Source organism: Triturus cristatus, chromosome 9, assembly GCF_964204655.1.
Source record: "Triturus cristatus chromosome 9, aTriCri1.1, whole genome shotgun sequence".
NCBI lineage: Eukaryota > Metazoa > Chordata > Amphibia > Caudata > Salamandridae > Triturus > Triturus cristatus.
In genome coordinates this window covers 661,762,431-661,781,039 of record NC_140592.1, presented here as the reverse complement: position 1 = coordinate 661,781,039, position 18,609 = coordinate 661,762,431, and the positions used below count along the sequence as shown (strand labels likewise).

Below are 18,609 nucleotides of genomic sequence, written 5' to 3'. Positions count from 1 at the left end.
GATCCGTTTTACAGACAATCTGAGGTAATATCACACTGTATGCATCTCTTATCTATTTTATTTATTAGGTAATTTTAACGGTTTTACTGTTTATTGGTTACAGTGGTCATTGAGGTACGGTGCTAGGCCATATGTTTTATTGATGCACGTTGTCTTTTATGATTTTTTGTTAATCAAAATAAAGACATAAATAAACTGAATATAAAACTGATGTATAATATGTTTTGCCCCTAATTTGAGAACACATTAACTCCAGTAGAATATGCTTTCACAATCTATATTGATAATTAGCCCAGTTGTGTTTGGTACAAAGTACAAGTAATCAGCCATGAGTGTTACAGTTAAGGGGGTCATGAAAGATGGAGTTTTCAGGCACATTGAACATATACAGAAACTCTAGCTTTGTTTTTTGCTTTGCAGAATACAGATTCGGAATTCCCCACACTTATAGTGTGTGATTCCTATTACTGCATCGAGACCTTTAACGTAATTTACCTTAATGGTAATTCAGGGATTCTAAAGTACATACTATTAAGAAAAAGCTTCTTTGGAGGAAAGTAGCGGCTTTGAAAGATGCTTTGTCATGGGCTCATGTGATCTACACATTGAGTCATCAGCGTGTTGGTGTAAACGTTGCAGAGGATTCGTGGGCTAATGAAGCTCCCAAGGTGGCTCTTCCGACTACTTGTGGCTGCTATTACTTATTCACATACAAGAACAGGTGAAGACATTATGGCTGCAGTCACTGAATCGGTCAGTGGTGAGCCCTTACCTAAAAGCTATTCAGAAGAACTCCCATCTATTGAATCCTCTAAATGTTCCCTTTGCCCACATTCCTGGGGTAGGTGATCTAGTAATACCCAGCAGGGACCGCAGGTGCCTACAAATATATCTTTGAGGTAGTTGATTCTTGTTCTTGATTTCTATGGTAGTGGCCACAATTTGCAAGTCTTTATCAGTAACATATGCAGTGGCAACATTCCATTCAGACCAGGGCCTGGCTTTCGCCTTTAAGGCCTACTGGGACACTATGGGCACCCTTGGTGTTGCTGTGCATTATTCCACCCCCTTATCATCCTGAGGGAAATTTGATAGTGGAAAGGAAGAACGGTGACTTAAAGCAGTCCTTAACAACTAGATTAATAGGTTCAGGTTGTAGTTGGATTCATCACCTGTAAGGTGTACAGAGAGTTTTGAATAATCTGCCTAAACAAATGTTGGGTGGTCGTACTCCATATAGAGTTTTGTTAGGTGTACCTTTATTTGTACCAGATCTTGATATCTCGAGCGCAGTGGCAGAAGATGTACCCTGTAACATCAATGAACGTTTCAATGTCTTACAGAAATTAAAAGACTTCCAAGATGAACACTTAAATGTATGTTCTAAATAATCTGCCTCTAATGAAGTGAAATTGTGACCAGCAGTTTCTGGCTGGATTTCATAAATTGGGGATCTAGTCCAAGAGAAGATTACAGATTAACAAAAAAACAGAGTTTGGCCCGTCCTATTATGCACCAGTGCCTGTCCTTGCCAATCAAGGTCGACTTGAACTGTGATTTTGCCACCACTTCCTGGTTGTAAGTTTTGGTCAAGTTACACCATGTGGCTGGTTTTTAATAGTAAGCCACAAGGGTACCCTTAAATGTCCCCTCACCCACAAGGGAGACCAGTAGGCCTTGGCCTCCAGTCTTTGTCACAGGCAGACATCTTGCAGAGCTCCCCTTCCCTTGGACAGCCCGAATGGCTTCTTGACAGTTGGCAATTTTTGTGGTCTCCAGCTCCCCTTCTTATAGACATCAAATGTTATTTAGAGACTGCGTCTTTGAAGTTTCTGTTGGGGGTCTGCTTCTTTTGAATTTCCCAACGCTCTGCCCTTTTCTTCCTCTTGAAAGGAGTATGTCCTGGCTGGAGTGACTTCAAAGCAGGGAGCTCCACTACACAGTCCATTGAAGTTACCAGAGTTGACACATGAATGACAGCCACAGTGATAAGTGTAAGTGTATCAAAAGGTTAGCCCAAGGCCACAGCACTACTCTTTATGATTCTCTTATCAGCCCCATCTCCTTCCCGAGATGTGCCCTGCCTTCCTTTTGATCTTTCACTGAATCAAAGAGCACCTTTTCAAGTGTAAGGGGAAGCCTGGCTCTCCCTTATACAGTGTGTGTATCATCCAGCTTACATGAATGCAGAAATACACAAATCTGACAGGGGGAATTCCTCTACCTCCTCATGTTTAAATAAAAACAGGTCTGGGTCTCCCTAAATAGAACCCATGGCCCTTCATGCACTAGATCATTCACAGGCACACATACACCCAGTGCATGTGTTAGAAATGAGGATCTCTAGTTGGCAGTAGCTGGCGCCGATGTCCAAATAGGTATCCTTCTTCCTAAGTCAGAGTAAGGGGCTACACCCTTTGACAACCCCTGCTCAACCCTGTGGTAACGTAGAACGAGCAGACAGGCCTATCTCAGAGGCAGTGTGTGAAGCATTTACGACCATACACAATAACGCAATGACACTACAAAGGGACACCACACAAGTAGCTATAGAAGGATAAGTATCTTTATATAGGCTTAACACAAGGCTCAAGAGCGATCAAGAAACCACAATGCACATAATTACAGATTCATTTCAAAGCAATAGAGGCCCTCAAAATGCGTGCGGAACGAACTTAGTTCGAGGCCGGGGCCCACGCGACCCGGTGATGCACAATGTACCTGAGATTTAAAGGGGCACGGCATGCAGCCTCACAAGGAAGCCGCGGTGATGACAGGCGGACTTGCAGCGGCCACAGCTCCCCGCTGTAGCAGTCCGAGGTGTGCACTCACGATAATCCTGGGACGGGGCTTAAAGGCGGGCACCCACAGGTGATAGCAAGATCCTCGAAGTGGTGACTAGCGCGGGCACAGCTCCTCAGCTGCAGCGGCCCACAATAGCGATACCGATGATTCTCGTAGGACGGCAAATGCGGGCACTCAGCAGCACAGCCCCTCAACTGCAGCGGCCCACAATAGCGATGATTTTCGTAGGACGGCAAATGCAGGAACTCAGCGGCAACAGCTCCTCAGCTGCGGCGGCCCACAATAGCGATCACAATGACTTTGGTAACACAGGCAAATGCGAGCTCTCAGCGGCAACGGCTCCTCAGCTGCGGCGGCTCACAATAGAGATCACGATGACTTTGTTAACACAGGCAAATGCGGGCTCTCAGCGGCAACGGCTCCTCAGCTGCGGCGGCCCACAATAGCGATCACGATGACTTTGGTGACACAGGCAAATGCGGGCTCTCAGCGGCAACAGCTCCTCAGCTGCGGAGGCCCACAATAGCGATGTGATGACTTTCAGCCCACGTTCCCCGCAGTAGAACCAGAGGCTCTGGAATTCTCAACAGAGGTCTCAGCTGTGAGTAGAATACCTCTCAAATCGGAATCCGGATGGCTGATGGGTGAAGTCTAATGTCCCAGAGACTTCAGCAGGAGGCAAGCTCAAATCAGGCCCTTGGGTAGTTGCTTCAGCAAGATGGATGAAAGTTTCAAAGTCCTTTCCCTCTCGTTACACAGACAGAGGTTCGTCTTGACATCCAGAAGTAACACACCATGTAGGGGTTTTTGCACAGATCTTTATATCCCAAAAGTCTTTGTTCTCAAAAAGTCACAAATCACTGAACCCTGCAAGAACCAGTTTGGTGTCGTCCTGGAGCACTTTATTTATGAGGCTACATCCTGCCTTTCAGGGAGAGGGGGTATGCCATCAGACGCACAGTGGGAGGTGGGGAAATCATTCCCCTTGTCCGGCACAGCCCTGCTCAGATCAAAGAGTCACCCCTCCCCATACTCCAACTGCAGATCTCTCTATTTAATCCAGGTCAGTCTCAGCCTGCCCTGACCCTCCAAAACCAGACAGCCAATACAAATAACAGCAGAGCACACGGTAAGGCTTAGGCAAGAAAATACCTACTTCCCAAAAGTGGTAGTTTTAAACACAAAATGTAAAAATAATCATCACTAAAAGATGCACTTTAATATTTGGAGCTCAGGCATACTAAATTCAACTTTCCTATCATGTACCTTGGGTCCATTAGGATTATACCAATTCATACAGTCAATTTACAATAGGGAGCATTCGCGCTGTGGCACTGAATGGCAGTGGCACAGCACCCAGAGCATCTAACACCAGCAAACAGAAGAGACAAAAGCGAAAAATGGAAGGGGATCCACGCCAATGGTGCCAGGTCTAACACTCGTCCCCTCCAGCTGAAATGTGGGGAGAACTACCCACCCACTTGGGAGTTCTCATCACTAAGGCGGAAAAATCTGGACAGACCATCAGCATTGGCGTGATCTGTACCGGGGCGGTGTTCCACCGTAAAGTCCATACCCTGTAGGGAAATGGATCACCTCAACAACTTTGGATTCTCTCCCCTCATCTGGATCAACCATCTGAGGGACCTGTGGTCTGTCTGAACCCCGGAGTCCCAAACAGGTATGGTCTCAGCTTCTTTGGTGCCCAGACCACAGCAAAGGCCTCACGCTCAATTGCACTCCGCCTCTGTTCCGTGGAAGTAACCTCTTACTAATGAAGGCTACAGGTTGGTCTAGGCCCTCCTCATTGATCTGTGACAGAACGGCCCCCACTCCATGCTCGAAAGCGTCTGTCTGGACAACAAATTCTTTTGCAAAGTTGGGTGCCTGAAGTACCGGTGCTGTACACATGGCAGTCTTCAGGGAGTCAAAAGCTTTCTGACAGGTGTCAGTCCAGTTCACAATCTTTGGCTGCTTTTTAGAAGTCAGCTCAGTCAAGGGTGCAACAATGTTGCCATACCCCTTGACAAACCTCCTGTAATAACCTGTGAGTCCTAAAAAGGCTCTCACCTGGGTCTGGGTCTTTGGGGGGCTCCCAAGCCAGGATGGCTTCAATCTTGGGCTGTAGGGATGCCACCTGGCCGCTCCCCACCTGGTGCCCCAAGTACACCACAGAACCCTGCCCAATCTGGCACTTACTTGCCTTGATTGTGAGGCCTGCCTTGCGCAGGGCCATCAACACTTACCAGAGGTGGCGCTGCTGGTCCTCCCATGAGGAACTAAACACTGCAATGTTATCCAGGAAGCGGCACTGAAATCTTCCAGCCCAACCAACACCCTGTTGACAAACCTCTGAAAGGTGGCAGGGGCATTCTTCATCCCAAAGGGCATCACCCAGAACTGGTAGTGCCCATCTGGGGTGGAGAATGCAGACCTCTCCTTTACCCCATCAGTCAAGGTGATCTGCCAATACCCAGACGTCAAATCAAAAATGCTGAGGTACCGTGCAGCCCCTAGCCGATCTATGAGCTCATCGGCTCTGGGGATGGGGTGCACGTCTGTTTTCGTGACTGAATTGAGACCTCGGCAGTCCATGCAGAACCAAAGTTCTGGGGTGGCACCAGGCGCTGCAGCTTTGGGTACCAGGACCACAGGGCTGGACCAAGAGATGCTAGAGGACTCACTCACCCCTAAAGCAAACTTTTTGGAGACCTTCTCCTTAATGCATGCCCTGACCTGGTCAGTCACATGGTAAGCCTTGTGCTTCACAGGAGGACTGTCCCCAGTGTCTACGTCATGGACGACCAATCAGAGACACTAGGCCCCAGGGAGAACAGGTCACTGAATTGCCCCAACAGTTGGCGACAATCGCTCTGCTGCTCAGGGGTCAGTGTGGTGGAGAGGACCACACCCTCCACTGACCCATCTTACGCCTCTGCACACAGGAGGTCAGGAAGAGGCTCACTCTCCTCTTCCATTCCAGCATCTGTGGCCAGAAGCACGCCCACTTCAGACCTCTCAAAGTGGGGCTTCAGGCGGTTAACATGCAGGACCCGCAAGGGGTTCCTGGGAGACCGCAAGTCCACCATGTAGGTAACAGGACCCTTGCGCTCTACCACCTCAAATGGCCGGTCCACTTATCTTGGAGTGCACAGGGCTCCACTAGGGCCATGACCCAAACCTTTTGACCAGGCTGAAACTCAATCAGAGTGGCATTCTGATCGTGCCAGCGTTTCATCTCTTCCTGGCTGGCTTCCAGATTTGTCTCAGCAAGTTTTCTGAAATGCCGAGTCTGGTTCCTGAAGGCCAGCATGTAACTAAACACATCCTGTGGAGGTTTCCTGGGAGATTGCTCCCAGACTTCCTTGACCAGACTCAGAGGTCCTCTTACCGGGTGACCATAGAGCAGTTCAAAGGGACTAAACCCTAAGGACTTCTGTGGCACTTCAAAGTAAGCAAACAGCAGGAATGGCAAGAGGACGTCCCACGTACACCTCATGGGCTCCTCCAGGCCAATAATCATGCCCTTAAGGGTCCGGTTGAATCTCACAACCAGCCCATTACCTTGGGAGTGGTAAAGAGTTGTAAACTTGTAAGCCACCCCACACTCCTCCCACGGAGACTTTATATATTTGGAAATGAAGTTAGTACCCCTATCAGACACCACCTCTCTGGGAAATCCCACACGGGAGAAAATCCCTATCAGTGCACATCCCACCACAAAAGCCGTCACTGTGCTGAGTGGGATGGCGTCAGGGTACCGGGTGGCATGGTCCATCAAGACCAGGATGAACCTGTTGCACATGGCTGTCTTGGGGTCCAAAGGCCCCACAATGTCAATGCCCACTCACTCGAATGGGGTACTGACAACTGGAAAGGGCTGGAGTGGGGCCTTGATCTTCCCCCACTCTTCCCACTTGCCTGGCAGGTTTCACATGTCCTGCAGTGAGCATCTGAGCTCCTGCACATCTGGGGCCAATAAAAGTGGGTGACCAGCCTCTCGAAGGTCTTGGTCTGCCCCAGATGTCCGGCAAATGGCACATTGTGAGCCAACCCCAGTAGGAAGGCTCTGAAGCGCTGGGGTACCACCAGCATACGGGCTGACCCAGGCTCAGCAACCTTAGGCTCGCTGTAAAGAAGGTCATTCTCCCAATAGATCAGATGTGACCCTGACTGATCACCTGCTGTCTGGGCTGCAGCCTGTCGCCGCAGCCCCTCAAGAGAAGGGCACGTTCTCTGCTGTTCACAAAATTCCTCTCTGGTGAGTCCTCGTTCCTGCTGCCATTGGGTCAGCTGAGGCAGGTCCCCCAGTTGGGCTACTTGTTCCCCTGTAGGCTCAAGGGCATCCCCCTCAAGGTCTGCTCCCTCCTGGACTGTGGGAACTATGGGGGCCGGTTTCCTGCGCCCCCTAACCCTTCTCTTTAAGGCAGGGGCCTGGGCCATACTTTCAGGCTCCAGGTCCTTCTGAACATCCCGACTGGCTGCCATGGACCGAGTGATCGCGCACGCCCACTCAGGCAGACCCAACATTTCCAAGTGAGATTTCCTCTCCACCGTAGCCCACGGGAAGTTCTCCAAATCATTGCCCAACAGACAGTCTACCGGCATGGCTGGCCTCACAGCTACTTGAAGAGTTCCTGAGACCCTCCCCCCACTCAAAGGGAACTTGAGCCACCTCACACTGGCTCTCAGAGTTGTCTGTTGACACTACTGGGCCGAATGCATGGGGGACAACCTGCTCTTTGGAGAACAAATGGGAGCTGACAGCAGTCACACTAGCTCCTGTGTCCCTCAGAGCCTCCACCCTATGACCATTTATGGTCACCCACTGCCTGTACTTCTTAGTGTTAGCAGGCAGTGCAGGGTTAGGGACCTTCTCAAAATCTCCTAGCGAGACAAGGGTCAATTCTACAGGATCCCACCCACCTTGGGCACCCATCTCCTCCCCTCCCACGGCTACACTAGCAATCTGGCGGGGGCGCACGGGGTAGTGCACTGGAGTCCCTCTGGGGACACTGGGGATCGTAATACCGGTGGCCAACTTGACCACACTTAAAACAAGTAAGAAGCCCCCTCTGAACAGGCCTACCTGACGGGGGCACTGGCGTCTTCTCAGGGGGAGGCTGGACACCACTCCTTGGTTCCCTTGGGAAGTACTATGGGGCCCTCTCTGGAACTCCCTCTGTTTACCCCGTCCCCCCTACTTTTCTGCTGGGGACCCTGCCCACCTTTGGCGAAGTCTCCCACCGGACCCTTGCGAACCCGGGTACTCACCCAGCGGTCGGCCTCCTCAACAAGCTTCCTAGGGTGAGTTAGCTTGCTATCAATAAGGTGCTGGCATAGCTCTGGAAAACAGTTACTAGTCTAGGGCATGTATTTACCATGCATGCACTGCACAGCCTACATCCTCCATGTATTGTACCACTAATAGGCACACATACATCCAATGCAATTGCCTCAGTTAACACAGCATCATCAAAGCTGGTCCAGATTCAAAGAGGAGATCATCATATAATCATTGTATTTCATCTGCATTTATATGGAGCCATTCATTATACACAACCTTAAATCAGCTTCTAAACCCTTGGTTAGAACTACACATCTAGATATTAACATCACAGATTCTGCTGATGACTAAGTATCCTTGCCAGCAACAGCAGAATGCATAAACACTGGTCTGGAGTCTGGATACAAACTTAAATTAACCAAAGCTCAAGTCTTAGAAACATCACAGAAATCAGTTCTTCTTTGTATCGGAGATGGGTAAGTACAGCTCCTTACTTTATGAGGCTAAATTAAACATCTTTTGGGATCCTTGTTGCCCAAAACTGTCCATCATATTTACTTCATGGATCGCAATTTGCATCATCATGAATGTACACATGCAATATGTAAGATTGCACTGCTAGAATGCAATCCACAAGTTGCAGAATGCCTGATGTCACTATACGTAGTTGCTATGTCAACTGTTCTGTGTTAACCCTAATCAACAAGAGTGATTTAACAGAGTTAAAAATGTTGTCTTACAGTTAAGATGCTATTTGTTTGGGAACTGTGTTGCTATTGTCAAGTGTTATACAAAGAGATGCAGGGCCACAAACAGTTACTAGACCTCTTACTGTAAACCAAAATGTGCAATACATTTTGAAAGATGAATACAATCTATACAACTGTAGGATTGTATGTGATTGAGAAGGCTAGGATTTTTGTCTTTGACCAGTTTTGTATACTACATTAGTTTATAAGCACAAAATGACTTACCAAAATGTGTGTTTCTTTGTTGGCTCTTGATGAACTGAATCTGATGGGTCTATATCAGATTCAGTGGAATTACCTCCCCGTATGAAATGATATTGCTAAGCAGCAAAGAAGTGCACCTCTCTAAATGAATCCGGGAGGATGGTTAGCAAATGTAAAGAAAGGAGGCTCGCCTGTCAGATGAGCATGTGGCCAAGGTATCAAACTAACAACTTAATAGGACTGCATCTCCACGTTTGCTTTTTAGTGGGCTTGAAAATGACCCCGTTCTTGGTCTGGCTGTGAAGCTCATACGTCCTCTATTCATTTTTTTTCATTCTCTATTTTACCAGTAAGTAGAACTCTAATATTGGCAACATCAAAAAGAAGACTCTGTAAACAGACAGTAATTTTTCTTTTGAGTGGAGGTAGCCATGAGACTACTAATGGCTGGTGGCAGATGATCATGGTAGTGAGGTAGAGGCAATTTTAGTTAATCCTCTGTATGGCGCCTGCCTAGGAGTTCTTCTTGAAATGTAGTATATCTTGGCTGAGTTCCCTGGTTGCCTTGTTAATTTTAAGTGTGCCTGAGAGTGCCTGGGTACAGGAGAGATTGGCTGCCGAACGTTATGTCCCTCAAAACTTATGCAGCCCCTAATACTGTGTGGTGCCCTATAGGGTTTAGTCGTAGTCAGCTGTATTGCTCCCACCCCTACATTTCTGTTCCCCTGCTTCACTGTTTTCTGTCAAATCATGTGAAGCCTGGTGCATGTGTCTGAGCTCTGATACAGAGCTACTTGATAAAGAAGACAGCACCTTTTTAAGTTCAGTGCGCCTAGACCAAGTTAGTTCTGACCACTCAGCCTGTTGCCTGCTGCCTGTTTTGCACCAGGTCCTGAAGAAAGCCCACTTGACCCCTAGGGGCTGACGAGGGCTGAAACATGTCGACCTTTTTTGGACACAACTTTTAAAAAGTGCACTTGACCATAATAAGTCGGATACGTGCACAACTAGAATACTCTTTTTAAACTCATCCCGAATCCAGTACCAATAAAGAAATCTACTGGCTTTACGAGATTTTTAAACAACCTTTTTTCTTCACCACAATCACTTCACTCTTTTTGATTCACGATCACTACTGTGATTACCAGTGGTAAAAGCCTCCGGGTGGAGGAAGCATTGGATTAACCCAATGATTATGCGATCACGTTAAATACCACATCTAGCGGAGAATCAAGATATACCGCTAATCTCGATCCCGAACTAAACGTGAATGAGGGTTTCTTAAAAAGTACAAAGTACTAACCATGCAATACCCTGGTTTCCCAGGACCAGTGATCCACTCTACGACTGATTTTTTGATATATTGAGACAAGGAAGCTGAGTGGATCTAAGCCCTTCTTTCTCCCTCCCATTTGATTTTTGAATGAAAAGAGCAACACCTGAACAATACAGTGCCATGGTCAAAAACCTCATACAAAGAAGATGGGCTATTTATTCGACTAATGCATCCTGTGTTCTGTATTGTTGGGAATGATAAGAAGCCAGATTAAGCATCCACTTGGCCAGAGAGAACCCAACAGACAAACAAGAGTGACGGCTCCCCTGTAGCATGTTGTCAAGGAATTGTGGTACGCCTAAAAAGAAACTACATTTGCTCTGTTTGGTTAGTTAGTAACGCTATGTTGGGATGAGACTGGTGTTCTTTTGTCGCAGACCTGCCCCACCAGAAGATGTTAATTCTCTTGAGTGGAGTGCCCCATAATGAAAATAATCACAGGAGTGAGGTAGGTCATGTAACAGTGCTGGAGCACCTAGTCTTGGTGGCCTATCTGCTGTAAGCCCTTGCAAACTGATTCCAACTCATCCTAAGAAGATCCATGGCAGAAGAAAAGCCAGTTCGTGTGATCCTGCTGCACCATCTTGTCTTAATAGTCCCTCACCTGGTGTGAGCAGCAGATCCTAAACATTGTTTGGAAGGCACCTGGCTTCGCTGTTCATCAGAACTGCTCCTCCTGGAGTAGAGAAATAGTGATTTGCACATGGCCAGTCTAAAGTGGCATAGTGGACAAAAATACAATTGGCTGGAATGCGGCCCAAGGAATTACCAGAGGCTGACTTTAATTCAAGTACAACCATTACTTTTGGTTTTTCTAAGTGAAACACCCTAAGTGCAATACATCTGCCAAACCGTAGACGTTATGCCATAATAAGCCTGACGTATCAAGTGTGGAACTGAGCAAGTAGGCTCGAGTTCCGGCGTTGGCTCAACATCCTGTGATTCTGGAAAAATAACTTCGCTCACTATGCAAAAAAAAAAAAAAAAGACCTCTGTAATGTCATTTGGTGCTCATCTTAAAGCGCTCTGATGCCTGTGGGCCAATTTCACACTATATAAAATTGCAACCAAATTATTTTTTTAAGCAGGCCACTTGTTACTTTTTTGTTTTTTTAAGTGAGATGTCCTAGCTATGACAAGTATGGCCAAACGCGAGGTCTGTGCTCACTGTACCACTGGGCATGAACCCCCTCTCCATGACAAGCAGTGCTTTATTTGAGCTAGCGGGTCTATCTGCACTCATTTTTGGGGACTGGCACTAATTTTTCCTCATCAAATATTTACTGAGAGCAAGAGGAAAAAAACCCACAAATGGGTAAGGAGGATGAACAGAAAGACAGAAAAATATCACAAAAGGAGAAAGAGCAGGCAGCCATAATTGTGAAATGAAGGAGGAGGAAATGTTTGGTAGCACATTAAAGAGGTATGAGATGGATTCAAGATTACTCAGCCTTTGCATTTGGTACGCTAACATTTTATAGCGCGGCTGCGGGCTTCTAAGCAGAGCATTAGGCACCAGCACTGTACAAGGCGCGTGCTTAAACTGGTCTGGGACTGCTTTTGTTCCAAGCTGGACGGGAACTCACCTGGAAGTTCAGTTTGCACTGTTCCTCCTGCAGCCAGACCAAGAAAGATTTGCATATGGCTGGTCTCTTTCTACAGTGTCATAATGAGTAGATAAAAAAGGCAAGGAGTCAACTAGAAAGCAACCCGAATAATGACTGAGATACATTCAGGCATTCCACCCATCACATTTTGTTTTTCTAAGCACCTGCAACAACGCTAATCATAAGCGAAGATTCCTCCTACGACTTCACCGCCACGGAGAACTGTATCTTGTCTGTGGATTGCCAACTAATTTCAAATAGTGGAAGCACAAAAGGTCAAACGACAACACAAGGCCCTTACATCACTATTCTAAACCTATGCAATGACATCAATTACCCCTGCCAGCCAGCAGCTTGACACAAAGCAAATTAAGCGGGAATACAATACTCCAGTCAATCATTACGAACAGATACCATTGAGCTGAAAGTCCGATGAGTGCATACCCAACCAGTGCTGTCTCTCCGTACACACCTCCCCTCTGCGGCGCACGAGAGACAGATGCTAACTTGAATCGTATGGTGAAAGCATTGTGATGCTACAAAACTCATTAAAGTTACTGAGCACATTACTTTAATAATAGCAGTCTTTCACCTTTTATTCAAGCAAATAATACTATTTGGTCATTACATTTATTGACAGTGATACATGTGCTGTGAAAACAAGATAATCTACTCCACATCTTCCTCTAGGATCATGTTTCCAAAAACAGCTATAATACTTGTCACAAGGACTGCCCATCAGTCCTATAGTGAGCCAGGATGCAAGACTCTACAATTTTTGGTTTAGCAATAAAAGCCCAGAAGCTGGAATACTTAAAACTATGGCTGAATTTCTCATGTTCTGGAATCGCATTAATATGAAAGTAGTTGATAAATGAAACTGTGACATAAACCAACGTATCATCTACCCCATAACCTGCCAGGGCTGGTGAGCATGTACCTATAAAAAACCAAGTCCATCCCTCGTCCATTGCCTTCCGTCAACAAACATTACATAAGCCAATTATAGAATTACCAAAACAAACTAATTATAAAACTAGCAATATCACTATAAAATCTAATTCAGAAATAATGTATTTAATCATGTCTGAGTGTATATTAAACATGTCTAAGCTTAAGACATGTTCAAAGGAAGGCATGGGAGTTATTGCTATATAGACCAATAGAGTAAAATCATTTAGTTGATTTAGTTTATATGTGATAATACTAAGTCTAAACATGGCTTAAAATTAAGTAAGAACATCAGTTGCTTTGGTAGCATATACCAATAACCTAAATCTATATATTGGGAGAAAAGCATCATTTTAAATCAATTTTAAGTATGCGTAAACAATAATGACCAGACATTATCAGCTTAGCTGCATTAATAAATATTTTTTCATAAAATACATTCAAGCAGCAATACATGCATTCTTAGGGAGTTCCAATGGGTCATCACATGCAACTGATGAACTCTGAAAAAAGAGAAGGGTTGTAAATCGTTATCCTAAATGTGAATAAGTATAATCATCTCTTGAACTAAAATCTGGGGGGCAAACCAGGTCAAATTGTGTCTTTCTCAGCACAATTACACAAAGAAATTTGAGAAAAACATTAGTTTTGTAAGAAATTTAAAGAGGAACCCCTGCATATTTATTTAAATGGTTGTAGTTTGTAAAGAAAACCTACTCCGTCCGATAGGAAATGGAGGGAGGTATTCACAAATCCTGTAAACATTTTAAAAACTAAAATAAACGACGTATGTGGCAGCACATTTTCCTACTAAATCCGCTAAAAGTAGAGATTTCCACAGACTCACAAAGAATAACTAACATTAACTAGTATAAGCAATGTCATATGATAAGATAAGATAAGAATATTCAGAGCGTCTTGTATTATAACAACACATTTTGTTTTTTCAATACGCAAGGTAATGCGTGCATTTTACGTCCCTGAAAAGTTCCAGTCACCTGTCATTTCACAGACTGCCTATCTATCAACATATGTCTTTAGGACTTCCGCGCTGCTGATGTACTTTCTGTGGGTAATGCAATGTCAGATACTAAGTTTATTTTAGATTGCACTCTTAGGCAAAACAAACGGAGCAAGCAAATTTTGGTGGTGTCCAATGTACATCTGATTCAAACAGACCAACTTAAAACACTGCAGAGTCAGTAATGCGTGTACCCGCGCTTCCTTCACCCGGGCAGCTTAAAACCACCACGAATTTTTACGCTATGTTTAGCGAATCATAATTCTGGATAAAGAAAGATACAGTGCCCAGCTGCACTTGATAAAAGATGATGACTATAAAAACATTAACAGACAAGTGACTCGGTGGTTACTTCGAAAATGCATGCACCTCCGTCACACACATCCCAAAACAGAATGTATTTTTCCTGCCATACAGGAGAGGGCCAGAGCAACAATCCGTTAATAGAGCGGTATATGGGGGTAGGAATGTGAGCCGGAATGTTATGTTGGTGCAGGTGTAAATCTTCACGTGTTTGTGAAAGAAGTGGCCCAATACAAACAAACCTTAAAATGCAGAATTTGAGTTACTTTGTTGACATCACGAGGCACGCAAGTTCTGCAGCTCTTTTGTTTTTTAGAAAGTGGACTAGATATGGCCTGCAAAAGGAGAAGTCCATGCACAGCCGCCAAGTGGCCGCATGTAATTTGAGACAACCTGAATCAAATTCTTTTTTGAGTAACGTCGCTTTACTTTCCGAGACCTGTAGTTTGACTTTCCTGTTACACATAAATATTTAAACATTTCGGAAAAAGTCTTGGACTAGCTAAATATGTCAGATATGGACAGTTTTTCGCCATTTGTACATAAGTTATTCACCGCCCGGGGAAATATCCTTTCACATCATTCTACCGTCACTATTCTAAACGTTAACAATAACGTGCATTCTATTAATTAGACCAAATAACAGTTATTCAAATCAACAGCTATCAACATCGCAAATACACTCTCGGGGGATTATTGCGCTATACAAATTAACATAAGACCGTGTTCACTCTCTCTTTGCAAAGTAATGTTGTTTGTATAGTCGCTACGTCTTGCATGCTTGTCTTTTAAACTTTTTCGAGACTTGCTGTGTGGAATTTACCCGTTACTGTCGTTCCAAACCACTGAAGGGCAGAATAAATAATTGTTTGTTTACCTGGATTGACAGGAAGCGAATTTAAGAAGTGACAAGCAGGGGTTATCCCTGTCTTGAACAGACCCTTCCTCGTAGTGTACGACTACCCTCCTTAGAACGCACATCCCCGAGAACTGCGATTCTCATTGGTCGAAGTCCAAATCTAGTCCCGCCCCCGAAACACACTTCCGTGCGCGGGCTCGCGAATCGTGATCGTCGAGTAGTGGCTGTCTGAGAGCTTGACGGAAAACCGGAGTTAGCTGATGGGAGAGGCTTCGCTCCCGTTAGGAGCAGCCAAGGCACCGCTGCAGCCCGGCGTCTTTGTCTGAGCACATGGCGGGGAGATGGGTGTTGGTCAGGGTCAGCAGGGATGACATGTGAGAAACCCATTAAATTAAGAAATGGATACTGAATGATCGGTACATAACACAAGGTCTTTGGCAACTCAGTTTTACATTGCCAATTATTACTGAACTTCACTTTGTCGGCTTACGTTTTATCTAGTGCACTGGATGCACGAAAAGAACTGGAACTTTTATAGATTAATTCCGACTTGTAGGATGCGCTGGAAATGTAAAAAAATACCCGAGATCCCACAAATTGGAGTTAAAATGGTGGAGGCAAACGAGGAGAGTGATGTATTTGCTGGCCACCAAACGAGGAGAGTGATGTATTTGCTGGAGAGGTCTTTGTGCGATTTAGTCACAGGTTTACTTCATCATAAAATACCGCCGAGAGCTAATTTGCCTTCTGCAAATCAGTTTACAACATGTAGGCCACATATTTGTATTTTATGTAACAGCTCTGCGGGTTACTGCTACACTTCCAGAGACGTTTGCAAACTGGAAAGCGTAAGTTTAGTACCTTGCAGTTTTTAGTCAATGTTTGTTATTCTAAACTGGCTAAACAGGACCCCTTCGGGAAGTAATAAACACTTATTGGTAAGTTTATATAAAAGGTTATCAGTGTAATTATGTATCTAGACCGATAGATATATCTGACATTCTTACAGTGCATGGATACCTCTCACACAGTCACACTCCGATTGGAAAAGTAAAAATCTGTAGCATAGTTTATTTTTTATGTAATTGGATTCTCATTATTTCCACACATCAAGATGTTAGGCTCTAATTTGCTCCCATCCAGGATTAGTTTAAAACAAAAAGGAGTGTTTATGGCTCTAAGTGAGGCAGGTTGCTGGACTGGATGCAAAGCACACAAAGTGCAGGTGCTGCTGAATGCGCGTCAGTTTTGGAAAGTTGCTCCAGGACACATTCAGCACTTTTCACTGGGGCCTGCAACAATCTAGCATCTAGTTTAATGAGGGATGCTGGACCCCCAGCAAAGATTGCAGGGTCTCCGAGGCGGAACTGGATGTACAGTTCGTCAAACGTAAGAGGCATTTTTAGAAATCCTTCCTTTTCATTATATTTTTTTCTAAAAAAATCTCTTGAAACCTGATTAGTGTAGACCCCACTCTTAATAAGGTTGTTGATTTTTTTGGAGCCTTGACGATTTTATGAGCTTGGTATTGTCTGGTTATTTATGTATCACTTACTACCTCTGACAAAGTGCTTTACGGACAGGAAGCACAGTACTCTGGGAGCCCAATGTTAGTGACTCAGTCATGCTTGACAGTTCTGATTTATTATAGTTTGTTATGGAGTTTGATACAATTTAATTCATGCAATTTTATTAATTAAACTAAATATAGAGGTGATAAGGTCAGATATTTAGGTATATGGATATTTGTATTATTAGTGACATTGGTTGCATATATGTACTGATGTTGTGAAATTATTAACTAATTTATCCTACCATTACCTGAGATTTTTTTTAAGCAATTAGTTAAAGGTCATTTAACAATTAAGGTTCAGGAAGTTGGAGAAAAGCTAGATACACAGTAAAATATTAAGGACCACATATTCATAAGTTAGATTGCGGTTCATTCTTGATAAACTCATGCTAGGTGTGTGTTGCATGTGGTTTTCCAGAATCAATCACTTATAGAGTTTACGTTTGGTATAGCGATTCACAGGTACAATTTTGACTGCAGGGTTTTTATATCTTGTTGCACCGGAATAGGAATTTATTACAGTAGCTTGCTAGGCATACTTATTTACACTAGGACCACATTCAGATGCAGCATAATTAAGGTGATGAAAGAGATTTGGCCTGGAGTCATGCTTGGTCTCTGACTGTCTGTCATTCATTGAAGTTGAAAACTTGTTACTCAAATAATATGAAGAGCTGAGAGTGTGATGATGTATCCAAATTTAGGGCAAATAGTGTGCAGCCCATACGTAGCGCTGTTTGGTAGATGGTCAGACTTGCTCTTAAGCCAGAATTAGTAACTGCAATAGATCTGCACTTGACATTTTGATTATCTGCGGGTTGCTCATTTGCTCAACAGTTAACATACTTGGCAGTTGGTAATATGCTTGTTTGACAATAACTGTTTTGTCACTGTTTATTGCTTACCACGATTTCCATTTTGGTGTATCGCATATTTGCCACAATTTCTTGGTTCTTCATTTTCCACGTATTCAGCAAATGTACTTCTCTTTATCAGAAACTGTAGGAAAATTCCCCTTTCTGGAGGGTCACCCTGGATTTTTCATCTTTTGCAGGATAGTTTATTTTTGATAGCTGTAGAACGATTTGCACTATATCCCTGCTAACAGGGATAAAGTGCCTTTTCTCAAGATATCCTGATTGGCATATTTTATTTATTTATTTTTGTGTTTTATAGAGTGCGAACTTGACCCATTAGGGTATCAGAGCGCTTTACAGAATCATAGAGTTGTACAAAAGGCATGGAATCATAAGAGTATACAATCGATTGGGAGGGTGCTGGATACATAAGGGATAGAAGGGTACATATGTACAGTTTACATTACAGTTACTCAAGCAAGGCCCCAGGTTTGTTGGTGGGGTGACTAGGTCATCAGAGGGAGGCAATAGCCGGAAATTGATCAGGGTCTCTGTGGTGGTTGAAGGTAAAAGTTTAAACGAGGAATTTATTTAACTTATCTATGCTGTTACAAAGTGTACCCAGTCTTTGTAAGTTGTCACTAGTGGACAGCAACACCCGCTGTGCCACCCACTACTGTGACCATGCAAAATTGCTGCAGGCCTACCATTTGGCTGTTGCAGTTTTAAACTGCAAATTTGACTGGTCGAAATAACCCGCTTTGGCGGGTCAAAACTTTCTTTTTAAATATTAATAAGCCACCCCTATGTAGGCCTTAATGCCCATAAGGTAAGGTGCATGGTATTTAAAAGTAGTACATGTAGGAATTTAATAGTAAACATGTCCCTACAGGAAAAAATTCTTTAAAACCTACTTTCACTGGAACAAGCTGACTGTTTCATAGGAAAACACTGTGTTACACTAATTTAACAATGGTAATTTTGGTAAGAAAACAGCTAGAAAAATAATTAAACAACTATTTTTAAGTTATTCAAAGTTCAAGCCCTTGGTGGAATC

General features: G+C 44.3%; 1 protein-coding gene across 13 annotated transcripts in view; it reads right to left on the bottom strand.

Moving 5' to 3' along the window:
• Positions 1 to 18,609, bottom strand: part of RELB (RELB proto-oncogene, NF-kB subunit) — a 621,320-nt gene that overhangs the window by 580,533 nt on the left and 22,178 nt on the right. Inside the window, exon 1 of one of the 13 annotated variants that reach the window (XM_085625729.1) lies at positions 15,141 to 15,254. The exons of 11 other annotated variants lie outside the window; for them this stretch is intronic. The gene's annotated coding sequence lies outside the window, so the exon portion shown is untranslated. Of the gene's footprint in view, positions 1 to 15,140; positions 15,255 to 18,609 lie in introns of those variants that run through there. One more of the 13 variants, XM_085625728.1, reaches the window with a different exon arrangement.